This window comes from Sorex araneus, chromosome 4, assembly GCF_027595985.1.
Source record: "Sorex araneus isolate mSorAra2 chromosome 4, mSorAra2.pri, whole genome shotgun sequence".
In the NCBI taxonomy this organism is placed as follows: Eukaryota; Metazoa; Chordata; class Mammalia; order Eulipotyphla; family Soricidae; genus Sorex; species Sorex araneus.
The window spans coordinates 191,195,559-191,211,311 of record NC_073305.1 but is presented as its reverse complement, the minus strand read 5'-3'; positions in this window follow the sequence as shown (position 1 = coordinate 191,211,311).

Sequence of the window (15,753 nt, the reverse complement as noted above, 5' to 3'; positions counted from 1 at the left end):
TCTTCTCTTCTCTTCTCTTCTCTTCTCTTCTCTTCTCTTCTCTTCTCTTCTCTTCTCTTCTCTTCTCTTCTCTTCTCTTCTCTTCTCTTCTCTTCTCTTCTCTTCTCTTCTCTTCTCTTCTCTTCTCTTCTCTTCTCTTCTCTTCTCTTCTCTTCTCTTCTCTTCTTTTCTTTTTCTTTTCTCTTCGTTTTTGGGATAGATGCCAAGAAGCAGAATTGCTGGATCATGGTCATGTGGGAACTCAGTTTCTAGGTTTTTGTTTGCTTTTCTACCACAGCTGCCGCTGTGCTCAGAGGTTACTCCTGGCTCTGTACTCCAGGATTACTGTTGGCAATGTTTGGGGGGGGGGGCAAATGGCATACAGGGGTCCAAACCCAGGTCAGTCACATGCAAGGCAAGTGTTCTACTTGCTGCACTTTCTTTCTAGCCCCCCAATTTTTAGTTTTTTGAGAAATGTCTATATTGTTTTCCCAAAAGGCTGGATTATTTGACATTCCCACCAGCAGTGAATGAGGGCCCCTTTTTTCCACATCCAAGTCAGCACAGGTTGGTATTTTTTTGTGATGTGTGCCAGTCTCACTGGTGTGAGGTTATGTCTCATTGGTGTTTTGATTTTCATCTCCCTGATGATAGTGAGGTAGAACATTTTTTATATACCTTTCGGCCATCTTTATGTCTTCTTTGTGGACATTTCTGTTCATCTCTTCTCCCCACTTTTTGATCTTTTTTTTTTTTTTTTGCTTTTTGGGTCACACCTGGCGATGTACAGGGGTTATTCCTGGTTCTGCACTCAGGAATTACTCCTGGCAGTGCTCAGGGGACCATATGGGATGCTGGGAATCGAACCCAGGTCGGCAGTGTGCAAGGCAAATGCCCTACTCACTGTGCTATTGCTCCAGCCCCTGATCTTTTTTTTTTCTCTTTAAAGTTCTACCAATGCTTCATATACCTTGCATATCAACCCCCTCTTTTTTTTTTCTTTTTGCTTTTTTTGGGTCACACCCAGCGATCCTCAGGGGTTACTTCTGACTCTACACTCAGGAGTTACTCCTGGCAGTGCTTGGGGGACCATATGGGATGCTGGGAATCAAACCCAGGTCGGCCGCGTGCAAGGCAAATGCACTACCCGCTGTGCTATTGCTCCGGACTCTCATATCAATCCTTTATCAAATAAGTAGTGGGTAAATATTCTCTTCCAGTCTGTGGGGTGTCTTTTTATTCTGGTCATTATTTCTTTTGTGCTATAGAAGCTTCTTAGTTTGATATACACCATTTGTTTATCTTTGCTTCTGCTAGAACATAAAAATGTTTAATTTTTTTTTTCTTTTTGGGTCACACCTGGCGATGCACAGGGGTTACTCTCTGCACTCAGGAATTACTTTACTCCTGGCGGTGCTCAGGGGACCATATGGGATGCTGGGAATTGAACCCAGGTCAGCCGCGTGCAAGGCAAATGCCCTACCCATTGTGCTATTGCCCCAGCCCCTAGAACATAAAAATTTTTGATGACACTTTTGTTTTGGGGGCCACACATGGCTCTGTGCTCAGGGATCATGCCTGGCAATGCACAGGTGACATATGCAGTTCTGGGATTTGAAACAGCATGATGGCTGCAGCTAAAGGCTAGGCAACCACCTTAATTTCTGCACAATCTGTCTGGCCCCTATTATCTGATTTCTGATATATGCTCTGGAGGAGTTCAAATAATCAGGTGTTGTTGAGATATATTTATAAAATTCATATGAAAAACTTTTTCTCGAAAATTATACTGCTAGGGGCTGGAGCAATAGCACAGCAGGTAGGGCGTTTGCCTTGCATGCAGCCAACCTGGGTTTGAATCTCAGCATCCCATATGGTCCCCTGAGCACCGCCAGGAATAATTCCTGAGTGTAGAACCAGGAGTAACCCCTGTGCATTGCCGGGTGTGATCCAAAAAGCAAAAAAAAAAATTATACTGCTAGAGCCTAGTATAATTTATTATAATTTAATATGATAGTACAGTTTAGACATGTATCTCACATGGACCTGACCATGGGTCTATCTCCAGCACCACATGGTCCTCTGAGCATTGCTGGCTGGGCCCTGGACCTTGGCTGTGACCTCCAAGCACCTTGAGGTGGCTTGGGCGATCCTCACGCCACAGGGCCAAAGCATCACCATGTTGTCAGGCCCTTGTATTGTATATTCCAACCCGACTGGCATGTGATTTTATTCATCTTGCAGGATCACCAGTTATATTTACCTTTGCAGAGCCAGGGCTGGGGACAAAGCATGGGCACTGCCATGAAACCACATCCCTAGCCTTTTCTTTCTTTTCCTTTCTTTTTTTTCATGGGGAGAGAGAGGGGAGACAACACTGTAGTTCTCAGGGCTTACTCCTGGCTCTGTGCTCAGGGATCACTCCTGGTGGGCTTAGGAGACCATGTGTTGTCCTGGGACTCGAACCCAGGTTGGCTGTGTACAAAGTATGAAAGTGAAGAGCTTTATTTTGTGCTGTTCCAGAGGGTTCCAGAGGATTCCTTTCTGGTATGTCTCCTAAGCCCTTGAATAGTCCTGAAACGTCACACTCAGTGAGTCATCTTTCCAGGGCTCCTGTCTGCTGGGCTATTTGTGTCCATGACCTGTGAGCAGGGGTGCTGAGCATTAGACGAAAAAGGCTGAAAAGAAGCCACCTGCTCCAAGCAAGAGGCCAGAAGAGAGGAGGTGTGTGTGTGTGTGTGTGTGTGTGTGTGTGTGTGTGTGTGTGTGTGAGAGAGAGAGAGAGAGAGAGAGAGAGAGAGAGAGAGGCAGCAGTTTATCTGTCTGCCTTCCAGTGACTGTGAAGGAGGCAGCAGGAGACTTGCGGCCTCAGGGAGAGACCCCTGAGCAGGAGCCTGAGAATAGCGTATAGGCATCAGCCAGGAGAGGTGGAGTGTTGCTCACTCCTGAAGATACGCTTTGTTCATGGCGTCTGTCAGCTATTATTGGCACACTTTCTTACAGATAAGATGAAAAGCTTTGTTTGTAGAATTTAGACCACAAAATTCAGATGGTCCACAGTTATCTGGGATCTGTTGTGCTGGGAAAATAACTTAAATACAGATAAGAATTTTTTGTTTATGTATTTGGGGGGCTGGAGCGATAGCACAGCGGTAGGGCATTTGCCTTGCACGAGGCCGACCCAGGTTCGATTCCTCCGCAAATCAATGAGCAACGGTATGACAGTGACAGTGACATCTATTTGGGGGCTATATCTGGCAGTACTCAGGGCTTACTCCTGCCCCTGGGCTCAGGGACCACTCCTGAAGGTGCTCGGACACCATATGCCAAGGAGCAAACCAGGATCAGCCACATGCAAGGCAAGTGCCTTAATCCCTGTACTATCTCTCTGGCCCCTTAAAGACAGGATAAAGTTTGTATGGACGATCAAGTCGTGGGGGAACCAATGATCCAGATATCAGTTTTAAAATTGCAGACCACGTAATGCCCATCACTATATAACATACACAGCAACCACTAGTATGTACTTTGAAGAATGTGTGGCAAGCCGCACTGTTGCACTGTCACTGTCACTGTCGTCCTGTTGTTCATCGATTTGCTTGAGCGGGCACTAGTAACGTCTCCATTGTGAGATTTGTAGTTACTGTTTTTGGCATATCGAATACACCGCAGGTAGCTTGCCAGGCTCTGCCATGCGGGCGGGATACTCTCGGTAGCTTGCTGGGCTCTCCGAGAGGGATGGAGGAATCAAACCTGGGTCAGCCGCGTGCAAGGCAAACGCCCTACCCACTGTGCTATGTTAATCAAGCATCAGATTTTCTGTTCAACAAAAAGTGAGTGAGAGCAGACATGAGAACAGAGCCTGTGGCCAGGCATGCTGGAGGGGACACTCTGAGTGGGGCTGGCTGGGTGCAGCCCGGGGTCAGCCATCTGTTTGGGGCCAGTTTCCTGAGTCTAGTTGAAACCAAGTATCAAATGGAGAAAGCCTGGAGAATGTGGCCAACTCACAAAGGCCTCTGGACTCTTAGAGTCCTGTCAGGGGTCTATGGCACCCTTCATCTGGTCACATGGACCCTGCCTTCCCTTTTGCCTTCACATGTGGCTCCTTCCACTTGGCTACATTAGCCTGCTTGGAGGGAGGACCTGGAGAAGGCTGAGGGGAGGCAAGGAGGCCACCATAGACATCTCTAAAGGGGAAGTTTGGGGGAGGTCAGGCTGCAGAGAGTGGAGACTGCCATGCATGTCTCAGGAACCAGCATGCCTGTGATGCTCCCGACCTTGCTCCCTCCTCTCAGTTCCAAGGGAGCTTCCAAAGCCTCACAGCTGCCCAGAACAACCATTGAAGGTGCTGCCTCTGCCCTGTGGGGGTGGGGCAGGGCCTGGAGTGGACCTCTGGCCGGTGCCTTTGATCTCAGAGTCTCTCAGGTCATTCCTGAGCAGGGGAGGGAGAGGAGGAGGGACCAAGGGGGAGTAGCCCCACTTCTCAACCCAGTGCTGATGAGTCGGGCTGTCAGCCCAGTTCACAGGCTGGAAGGCCTCCTGAGGCCGAGAACAGGTCGGGGCAGGAAGCAATGTGTCCCCAGTATGGCTCTTTCTGTTTGCCATGTTCTCAGGAGACCTGTGGCCTCATAGCTTGGATTTTCGTCTTTCTTGGGCTCTAGGGCACAGACAGAGGGATTACGGATGGAGGTGCACTGCCAGGAGCAGGCCACAGCGGGAAATTCAGACAGTGGCCCCAGGGGAGCTGAGAGACCTCAGCTCGTGCCAGGCAGAGCAGTAGAAGAAACGTGGGCACTTCACAGGTCTGACACACACTGTCCCTACTGGAGCAGACTCCCTTCCCTGAGGGTCACTCTCAGGGCTGCCCTGGAGGGTCCCCAAGGCTCTGTTGAGGGCCATCAGAGTCCCTGGTGTCTGGATTCTTCCACAGGCTGGGCAGGAGCCCAGGAGGAGGCTGTGCTGACGGCTGTGCCTGAGAGGGGCCTGGTGCAAGCCACATTCAGGACCCTCTGTCCCTCCCCCACACAGGTCCCCTCCTGCTGCCCTCCCTGGTGGCCCCAGCACCACTGCAGGGCAGTTCTGCCTGGGGTCCTGAGCACTTCCTCCAGCAGCTGCTCGCAGTGTTCTCCAGGTGGCACTGTTGCCTCCGGCCTCTGGCCAGAACCCTCCAGGGCACCTGTCCCACCCCTGACCCCTTGCACCCACCCAACCTGTCCAGGCAGAAAAACTTCACACAGTCAGTTGGTGGTCACAATGTCTGCTGATATTGATTGAAGCCTCCTAGCATCTTTATTTATATTGTTTGATATGTAAACCATGTGACAAACAGACCAATTTTGTCACATCCCACAAGCAAGACAGTCAAGAAGGGCCCTAAGGAGGCTGCAGAGGGCTGGTCCCTGAGGCCCTGGGAGAAGTGGCCCAATGGCACCTGGAGGTCCAGCCCAGACTGTTGATGGCTACTATGTGATCCCCTCAATGCTTTACCATAACTGACAACTCGTGGATTCACTGCTGTCTGCCCTCCTCCAAGGAAAGGTGTGCTATGCCAGTGTCTGCAGGTGTGAGTGTGCAGGTGTGAGTGTGGGTGTGGGTGTGCATGTGTGGGTGAAAGCATGCAGATGTGAGTATACATCTCTTTATGAGTGCACTGTGTGTGAGCACACGCCTGTGTATGCATGTGGATGTGCAGTGAGTGTGAACACACATCTGTGTGTGCACTGAGTGTGAGCACGTCTGTGTTTGGATGTGCACTGGGTGTGAGTACACACCTGTGCATGTGTGTGGATGAGCACATGTCTGTGTGGATGTACATTGAGTGTGAGCACACATCTGTGCATGTGGATGTTCATTGAGTCTGAGCACGTCTGTGTGTGTGTATGTGTTCTGAGAGCACACATGTGTAAGTGTGTGGATGCTCATTGTGAGTGTGAACACATGACTGTGTATGTGTGTGGATGTGCATTTCCTCTATGCAAGAGTATTTTCAGGTTTGCATCTCCTACCCAGTGTTGAGGCTGTGTTTGTGGCAGAATTGTTCTGCCATACCCCTCGTGGGGTGACGGGTGTGACTTTTCTTCATCTCATCACCCATGTGACCCCATTTCTGTCTTTTCACAGATTCTGCTAGTGACAACAGACAGCTCAGTCTTAGAAAATTCCTTGTTTGGGGTGGTGGCTTTTGCTCATTTACACTCCCTTGTCTATTTCAAGCCTTCTGGGGTGCTGAGACGTTTCCTCTGTGCCTCAGAGCAGTGACACAGACACTCCCTGTGCAGCACGGGTTTGGGCACTCTCTGTACTTTCTGGGATGTGGGACATGATCATTGGAGTCATCTGTGAAACGACAACAAAGTAGCTTGAAAAATGTCTGGTCTTTCGCTTGAAAGGTTATGCTCATCAGTGAAGTCTGTCTTGCTGTGCCTGTGTCTAGATTTAGCTTATTTATTTTTAGTTTAAAAATGCATTTATTAATCGAATCATAGATACACAGTCACAAAGTTCTACACAATTGGGTTCCAGCCACACAATGTTCCAACACCTGTCCCTTCAGTGTACACTTCCCACCACCAGTGTTTCCAGTTCCACTCCCCCGCCCCATGGTAGGCACTTTCTTTCTCCCTCCCCCCACCCTCTCCTTTTGGGCCTTATGGTTTCAATACAGACACTGACAGGTCATCAGGTATATCCCCTTATCTCCTTTCAATACTTTGCTCCTGTCCAAAGTGATCATATCCAACTAGTGTTGTCCTACCAGTTCCTTCTCTACCCTAACTGTCCTTGGCCCCCAACTCGTTCCCCCGTCCCCTGCCCACACACAGACTTGTGGCAAGTTTACAACCATTGACCAGGCCCCTGTTTTTCCTGGCATTGGATATTAGCCTCAAACTATTTTTTTTTCTATCCCATAAGTGAATGCAGTTATTCTAGATGTAGTTTAAATCTCTGTCATTAGAGAACATGAGCCTTAAGGCTAGAGTACAGGGGTAGGGCACTTGCCTTGCACATGGCTGACCTGGTTTGGTCACTCAAGCACAGCAAGGAGTGACCCCCTAATTACTGAGTGTCTTAAATGGCTATCCTTAAAATTCTTTGTGATATTTAAGTGTACTTTGGATTTCTTTTCTTTGCCAATAACTGAAGCACTCCCTTTCTCCTTTTCCTGCTTTTCTTCCTAGAAGGTCCTTTCTTGACTGTCCTACTTGTAGAATACGCAGAACAGGTTGGGCCTCACAGCAGGCCTTCACAGCTGGCCTCGGGGCCTCGCTGGAGCCCAGAGCGCTCCTCACCACGGTCCTCTGATGCTCAGCCCCTATTTTGTGTTCAAGCAGTTAGGCAGCAACTCCCACAGAGGAATTCATGCAGATGTCATCGATTACACTGTGCACAAGGCTGTCAGCTTCTCATCATTGCTGCCATTTGGTACTAGGGATTTGTATGTATTTAACAGTTTTATGGTTAATAGCTATTTGTCTAAGAAGCTTAGCATAATAAACATTGCCAGCCACATGGGTACTACTAAAAGAGAAGCTTCCACTCCCCTTACATTCCTGCCTCTTGCTGCCACCCAGTCACAGCCCATAGGGTGTCTGGGGTGAGGAGGAGGGGGATCAGGAGTCTGGTGTCATTTGGGACCCCTCAGTGTTATGATCTAAATCATTCATCTTTTTCTTGCCAAAACAAGAAAAAGGGAAATTAGCATTGACAATTCTATCAACTTTGATCAAGACAAGGAGGCTTTCTGGAACCTTAAAAGCAGTGCAGAAGAGGGACTTCTTCAGGTGTCCACCCACCTGAGGCTTGGGAGCTTGGGAGCTTTGGGGTGAAGGCAGAGTGGGCAGACTTGACTTCTCTCTTTGACCTGGTGTGCGGCAGGAAAGCACAGCCTTTGTCTTCTGTCGTTCCTGTCCCCAGAGACAGAGTGTAGCCAGTCCCCCTGCAACCGTGCCCAGCACACCCAGGACTTTCCACTCTCAGCCCCACTCCTGAGCCATTTCTCCCTGCTCCCTACCCTGTGCACCAATTAGTCATGGCAGAGGGCAAAGGGTTTCACCGAGAGGCCCAGAAGAAGCCCACAGGCTGCCAGTGAGGCCAGGATGCTAACCCTGAGCATGGCAAACACCATAAGCCCTGCTTCTGGGGTGGGTCTGTGGGCTGCTAACTGGTGGCCAGAGCTGACCTTTTCCAGCTTCCTGAGGCTGCCTGGCCCTGGGACACCAGCTGCCCTGGCTTATCCCCCCCTCCCGGCCTTGAGTTTATGCAGCCCCGCAATTCCCGAACAACAAATGGCCCTTTCCCTTTGAGGAGGCCGCACAAGCTGGAACAATCACCCCGAAGGTGTGATTCCCACCAGCTCTTGGAATCAAGCTACTTCAAAGGCCCTGGAGGGTCCCAGAGAGAGAGGGCAGCACCTCTCAATACCACACGTGTTTGTGCAGCCGGACCCCCTCCAAGGTGGGAAGTCCAAGTGTGAAGTGATTCATACTGCTCACCTGCTGCCTGAGACAGAGAGAGTAGTTGAGTAGTGAGGTCCTGAGGCAGGGTCCAGTGAAGGGGTCCAATGACGGGGCCCAGAAATGGGATCCAGTCATGGAGTCCAGTGATGGGCTCCAAGGGTAGGGTCCAACAATGGGGCCCTGAGGGCATAGTGCCCAGCAATGGGGGCCAGTGATGGGGTTCTGAGGGTCAGGTCTAGTGATGGGTTTAGTGATGGAATCCAATGATGGCATCCTGAGGGCAGGAGTGCTGCTTGCTGTGGTCTCGGCTGGAATTTTGTTGCTCAGAACCCAGCTCTTGGGCTGCAGAGGGCAGAGGAGATGTCTGCTGCGCCGAGACCCCGGGTCTGACCTACTTGGCCTGGGATGGGTGGGCATGGCTCCTGGAGTCTCAGCCATGCCGATTTGTGCTCTGACTGGGGCAGCTATGGAACAACTCCCATAGCTCCCAGGGGCAGGAGGACGCTGCGAGAGCATAGGGACCTGACGGTCAGTGGGGAGATGTCCCCCAGGAAGAGCCAGCAGGGAACTTGCTGCTCCTTGTCCCAGGCCACCTGCTGCCACTGTGGAGCCATCGCTGCAGGGTGAGGTTGGCTGGCACTAGGCTTCATGCAGGAGGAGAAGGCTGGAGGCGACTGGACTGGGCACAAGGACTCCTTAGGGAGGGCACTCCCTTGGGGAGTCCCCCCATAGACCTAGGACCTGATGGGCATTTCAGACCCAGTGCCCAGAAAACTTCCATGGCTGCATCTGCACACTGCCTATCCCTCTCTTACAGCTGAGAGCTGCAGCAAGATTTTCAAGGGCCAGAGAGAAATAACAGGGAGTAGGGCACTTGCTTTGCATGAAATCGACCAGCTCCATCCCTGGCACTGCATATGGTCAGGCCCCCAACCACCACCAGAAGTGATCACTGAGCCCAGAGTAGCCCTTGAGCACCAATGGATGTATTCTGAAAACAAAAACAAAAGTCAAAAAGCAAACAAAGAAGACTTTTAGCCAGAACCCAGGTAAGACAGGCTGGAGTCCTGTCTCTTTGATCCCTGTCAGGTCTAAGTTGCTAAGTACTAGGAGCACAGGACGGCTGTGCTGCCGGACCGGACCCTGTGGTGGCCCTGGGATGCCTGTGCCTCTGCTCATCCAGCCCAAGTGCTGCTTCCTCAGGGGTCCAGGGGACTTAGAGATATAGGTCAGGCCACCAGGCTACCTCTACCTTTGGGGCCTAACTATGCTCAGCCCTGCATGTGCCTCAGTAAGGTCTATGTTGAAAGCGGCACTGTTCAGGATCCACCCAGGATCCACAGACCAGCAACTTCTGGGAGAAGCTAGCAATGCAGGTGCTCTGGGAGGGGCACAGTGTCTGTAAGTCTGAGGCACAAGGGGACCTTGAACAGTGACTATAAGAAAACATAGTGCTGGGGCTAGAGCGATAGCACAGTGGGTAGGACGCTTGCCTTTCACGCGGCTGACCCGGGTTAGATTCCCAGAATCCCATATGGTCTCCTGAACACCGCCAGGAGTAATTCCTGATGCAGAGCTGAGAGTAACCCCTGTGCATTGCCAGGTGTGACCCAAAAAGAAAAAAAAAAAACACACTGCTAGTTATTAATCTACTCATTGCTCAAGAAACCTGAACCCCGTGGGTTGAATGGAGCCACCATTGACCCCTAAACCCCATGCCTGGGTGATGCCCATTACCCAAGAAAAGACAGTTCAGTTTGACTAGAGGAAGCGGCTGTGTAAGGTCAGGGTGCACGGATCAGTCTGACTAGTGGGAGTAGCCCTGTGAGGATCAGTCTGACTAGAGGAAGCAGCTGCGAAGGATCAATCTGACTGGAGGAAGTGGCTGTGTGGGGATCAGTCTGGCTGGAGGCAGCAGCTGTGTAAGATCAGTCTGATTGGAGGAAGTGGCTGTGTAAGAACAGTCTGACTGGAGGAAGCAGCTCTTTGGGGATCAGTTTGACTGGAGGAAGGTCTGTGTGGGGATCCATGTGACTGGAGGAAGCGGCTGTGTAAGATCAGTCTGACTGGAGGAAGCAACACTGTGGGGATCATCTGACTGGAAGAAGGAGCTGTGCAAGGGTACAGGAATCAGTCTGAGTGGGGGAAGGGTTGTGTGGGGATCAGTCTCACTGAGAGGAAGTTACTGTATGGAGATCAGTCTGACTGGAGGAATCAGTTGTGTGAGACCAGTCTGAGTGGAGGAAGCTCTGTGTAGAGATCAGTCTGACTGAGAGGAATCAGTTGTGTAAGACCAGTCTGAGTGGAGGAATCAGTTGTGTAAGATCAGTCTGAATGGAGGAAGTGGCTGTGTAAGATCAGTCTGAGTGGAGGAAGGTCTGTGTGGAGATCAGTTTGAATGGAGGAAGGGTTGTGTGGAGATCAGTCTGACTAGAGGAAGCAGCTATGTGGGGATCAGTCTGATGAGGAAATGGCTTACAGGCAGGTTCCATCTCCCTGAAGTCCCTGAGAGAGTCCCTTCCTTAGGCCTGAGGTAGGGGCTGGCGCCTATAACCCAGTCAGTGCAGAGCAGAGTTTGCTCCACTCTTTCGAATTAGGCAACACTTTTCCAGAGCCTACTTACACTCATTCACAGTAGAGCTGTAGCACTGTTCCTGGCTCCCAAGAAGACCAGAGATAGGCATCCACATGGCATCACGTGCATCTCCCAGGTAAGTCTGAGCACAGTAGAGCTGGCTGACAGCCAGCCCTGCTGCCTGACAGCAGGCCTGTCCCCTGTCCTCTGCTCAGGACAAGCAGAGCTTTGGGCCCTCTGCCACCGCCTGAGCCCAGGAGTCACTTAACAGAAGAGGGGTGGGGACAGTGTCTCCCTTGAAATTTCAGGGTCTCTTCAGCAGGGTGGGGTGCAGATGAGGTCCCAGCTGGCTGTCTCTGAGCTTCTATGCCCACCATGCACCTGAGCAGTCTCGGGGTTCCAAGGAACATACCCAAATCCCAGATAGCATATAGGACACCTGACTGCTTTTTCAGCACTGGGAAGAAATTATTGAGCCCAGACAGGAAGCTTGTTAACAAGGGCTAGGGAAGTTAACAGCTGGTAAACATGGCCAAGTCTGATCTGGGGACACTGGCATCCCCAGTGGGAATCCACTCAGCCTCCAGAGGAGCACCTGACTAAGAGGATGCCTCTTTCGGTTCCAAGAAAGCACCACAGATCTGAGGCTCATTGCTGCCTCTGACAAAGATAATCTAGTACATGGTAGTCACATAAGGGCCAAAATATGAGAGACCAAGAGGCCATGAGCGTGAGAGAAAATCAAAGATGCGTCCTTGTCTGAGAAGGCACTTCTGTAGCCCACCTGGAGGGGCAGCTTCACCACCCCCAAATCAAAACCTCAGCACCTGCAAAGGTCCTGGTGGTGTGAATGGTGGCATGTCCTTTGAACCCTCAGGGACCACTGACAGGAAGCATGCTGGTGGGACTCTAAAGCCTGGTCAATGCCGACTCAGATCTCTCGGAACCCTCAGTCACCTCATCATTCTCAGTGCCTTCAGACACCCTCAAGCCCCCTCAGATCCCCTCAGGTCTCTTCAAACCCTCAGACCCCTCAGACCTCCTCAGTTCCCTCAGACACTTCATTATCTTTATCCCCTTAGTTACTTCATTCCCTCAGTCCTCTCAGTCTCCCTCAGACCCCTCTGTCCTTAGTCTCCTCATGCCACTCAGGACTCTCATTTCCTCAGATCCCTCCGGCTCCTGACTATATCTGTGCTTAATTTTAACTCTGATCCTCTCACTCTCTGGAGTGGCATCCATGCTCTGCAAGTGGAGGCAGCTGCAGCTTAGAACTTGGTCTCTCATTTATACTCTACTTTTCCTCGTGGCATCCATGAGGCTGGGGTTCCATTATGTGGCACGGTGAGTACAGTTCACAGTGTAAAAGAATGGTTCATTGTCAGAGGTGGTTTCAGAAGGTTCTAGAGGTCTCTGGAGTGGTTGAAATTCAGAGTACCTGCAGGCAGGCATGGAGAGGACCTGAGGACAGAGATGCCCAGAGGGCTCAAGTCAGTCTTACAATGGGATAGGACCCTCCCTCACTAAGCCGCTCACATGGGCAAGGTCACCCCTGGGAACCCCTGCGGTGTGCTCAGTCAGTCCTTCACTTCTGGGACAGCTGTGCAGAGGACGGTGTGAAGTTCAGTTGTGCTGGCATGTGGGTGCTTTTCACAGGCAATTGGGAGCTCCTGGTCAGCAGCACTGATCTCTGCTGACAGGGGACAAGGGGACATGGCATCAGCAAACTGTCACTGTGTGAGGTCTGCAACCACAACTCAGAGCTCCCCGAAGCATAAGGGCCAATCCTGGTGGAGACACTCTCCAGTACCAATCCTGGTCCCGTAGCTGGCCTGGCCAGTGCTGCATGCCTTGTGGTTTGGGGAACTCTGTTCATCTGTTTCTGCAGATAAAGGACAGCCATGTCACACCTCCAAGTATCTGCTGTGAGCACCCCACTCCAGTTCTGGAGCGTGCATCTGACATGTCTCGCCAGAGACTGCACATGGCACATCCTACAACAGCTGGCCCACATCTGCAGATACACATGCAAGGCCGACTGCCAGGCCCTTGCTTTGCTGTGCCTTTGCTCCTTGCTGAGTGGCCTTCTTCTCTGTTGGACTAGGGGAATTACCGTGGGTTCTGAGGAGAGCCCCAAACACTGCTGCCAGCCTACATGCTTTATTTGGTTCAGAGTGTCAGAGTGCTTTGTTCCATGGAGAACTTTTTTTTTTTTTTGCTTTTTGGGTCACACCCAGTGATCCTCAGGGGTTACTCCTGGTTCTGCACTCAGGAATTACCCCTGGCGGTGCTCAGGGGACCATATAGGATGCTGGGAATTGAACCCGGGTCAGCCGCGTGCAAGGCAAAGGCCCTCCCCGCTGTGCTATCGCTCCAGCCCCAATGGAGAACTTTTTAATTCTCATCTAGCCAGATTTATAATATGATTTCTGGATTTTGTAATACTTAACATTTAGGCCTCTTAAATTTCAATATATAAATAACTCTTGCATGGATTCATTTCACAAACGTTGCTTCCTTTTTCCTATAAATTAGGGATCCCTCACCCAAACACACATTCCTGCTCTTTACCCGAGTCCCTATCCAGGACACCTTCATACTGCTCTGGAAACTCATATTTAGTTGGTAAATGACCATGAGACATTGCTGCATGGCTTGCTAATCATTACTTTAGGATTTTTGCCTCAGTAGTAATACATAAAGATAGTAGAACAGTTTTCTTTTTTTACTTATCTCTTTGTATCATACTTTGTATCTGCCGCCAGTACTCATCAATACACTGGCTCGGCTCTTTACATGCTACCTGTCTGAATGCAAGGTTCCGTCTCAGTGGAAAACCAGTAAGACCATTCTGTTGTACAAGAAGGGAGACATCTACAACATCGGCAACTATCGCCCAATCTGCCTTCCGTCTGTCGTCTAAAAGTTGTTCACTCATGTCATCCTGAATAGAATAGGCAGAACACTAGATGAAGGACAACCATGTGAGCAAGCCGGGTTCTGAGGGGATTCAGCACAATAGACCATATCCACACAGTGACCAAACTCATTGAAGTTTCACGAGAGTTCAAGATGCCACTCTGTCTAACGTTCATCGACTTAAAGAAGGCCTTTGATTCTGTTGAGACTGAAGCGGTCATCGAAGCCCTAGCCAAACAGGGCATTCAAACTCAGTATATCAAAATCCTCCGAGAGCTGTATTGTGGATTCACCACCAGGATCTCACCATTCTACAAGGAACTGATCATTGATGTAAAGAGAGGGGTGTGGCAGGGTGATACCATTTCACCGAAACTCTTCAGTGCCACCCTCGAGAACATCATGCGACAACTGGAATGGGAAGGAATGGGAGTGAAGATAGACAGTCGGCAATTACACCACCTCTGCTTCACTGATGACATTGTTCTCATAATGCCAAACATTAGCCAAGAGGCACAAATGCTGGCCGACTTCGACCACAACTGTGGAAGAGTCGGATTGCAGCTGAATCTGAACAAGACGATGCTCATGAGAAACAAACTAGTCCCTGAAGCTCTATTTGTTCTCAATGGAACGAACATCTCTGAACGCAGCAGCTATGTGTACCTGGGTAGAGAAATCAACATGAGGAATGACTTGGTGCCAGAACTGCTCAGGAGGAAGAGAGCAACGTGGAATGCCTTCAAGAGCGTCGAAGAAGTGGTTAAGAGGACGAAGAACCTCCAGCTCCAGGCACATCTTTTCGACTCCACCGTTCTTCCTGCACTAACATATGCCTCAGAGACCTGGACCCTACGAAAACAGGACGAGAACGCTATCTGGGTATCCCAAAGAGGAATCGAAAGAGCTATGCTTAGAGTATCACATCTCACTCAAGTGAGAGAAGGAATTCTGAAGTTCTGACCTCCGTTGATGATCAAGAATCAGGGACGCTGTCTCGTTTGCCAAGACATCAAAAATCAGATGGGCCGGTCATGTAATGTGATTCAGAGATGACCGCTGGACTAGAGCTGTTACCGACTGGATTCCATGGGACATCAGAAGACCACGTGGCCACCCACCAACTAGATGGTCAGATTTCTTCATCAAATCCCTGGATGAACAGTTTGAGGCTCATCCTGTTCCTGGAGCAAGCAGATATTATTGGGCTGCACTGGTACGCAACAGGGACAAATGGCAACGTTACTGGCACCCGCTCGAGCAAATCGAAGATCAATGGGATGACAAGTGATACAAGTGAAGTGATCATACTTTTGCTTCATAAAAATATGGATGATTCTTTCCTTCCCTGTTTGCAATTACAAAACTGCTGCAATTGGGAGTTAGAAAGTGGCATTTTATAACCATGACCCAAGTAATATGAAAGGCGCTTTTTAATTTTTTTAATATTAAATTTGAGGACTACACTTGGTAGTATTCAGGGCACCGTTTGCAGTATCGGGGATCAAACCAGTTTCAGCCTTATGCTAGGCAAGTGTCTTACTTTTTGGAAAGGGCTTTTGGAAAGGGCTTTTATGTGAACTGCTAGAAATTAAAAATGAGATAGTGTGATGAAATGTCTCTCAGTTGAAATGATAAAGTCTACAAGGCTTTTTTTTGTTTTGTTTTGTTTTTGGGTCACACCCGGTGATACACAGGGGTTACTCCTGGCTCTGCACTCAGGAATTACCCCTGGTGGTGCTCAGGGGACGATATGGGATGCTGAGAATCGAACCCGGGTTGGCTGCATGCAAGACAAACGCCCTACCCACTGTGCTATTGCTC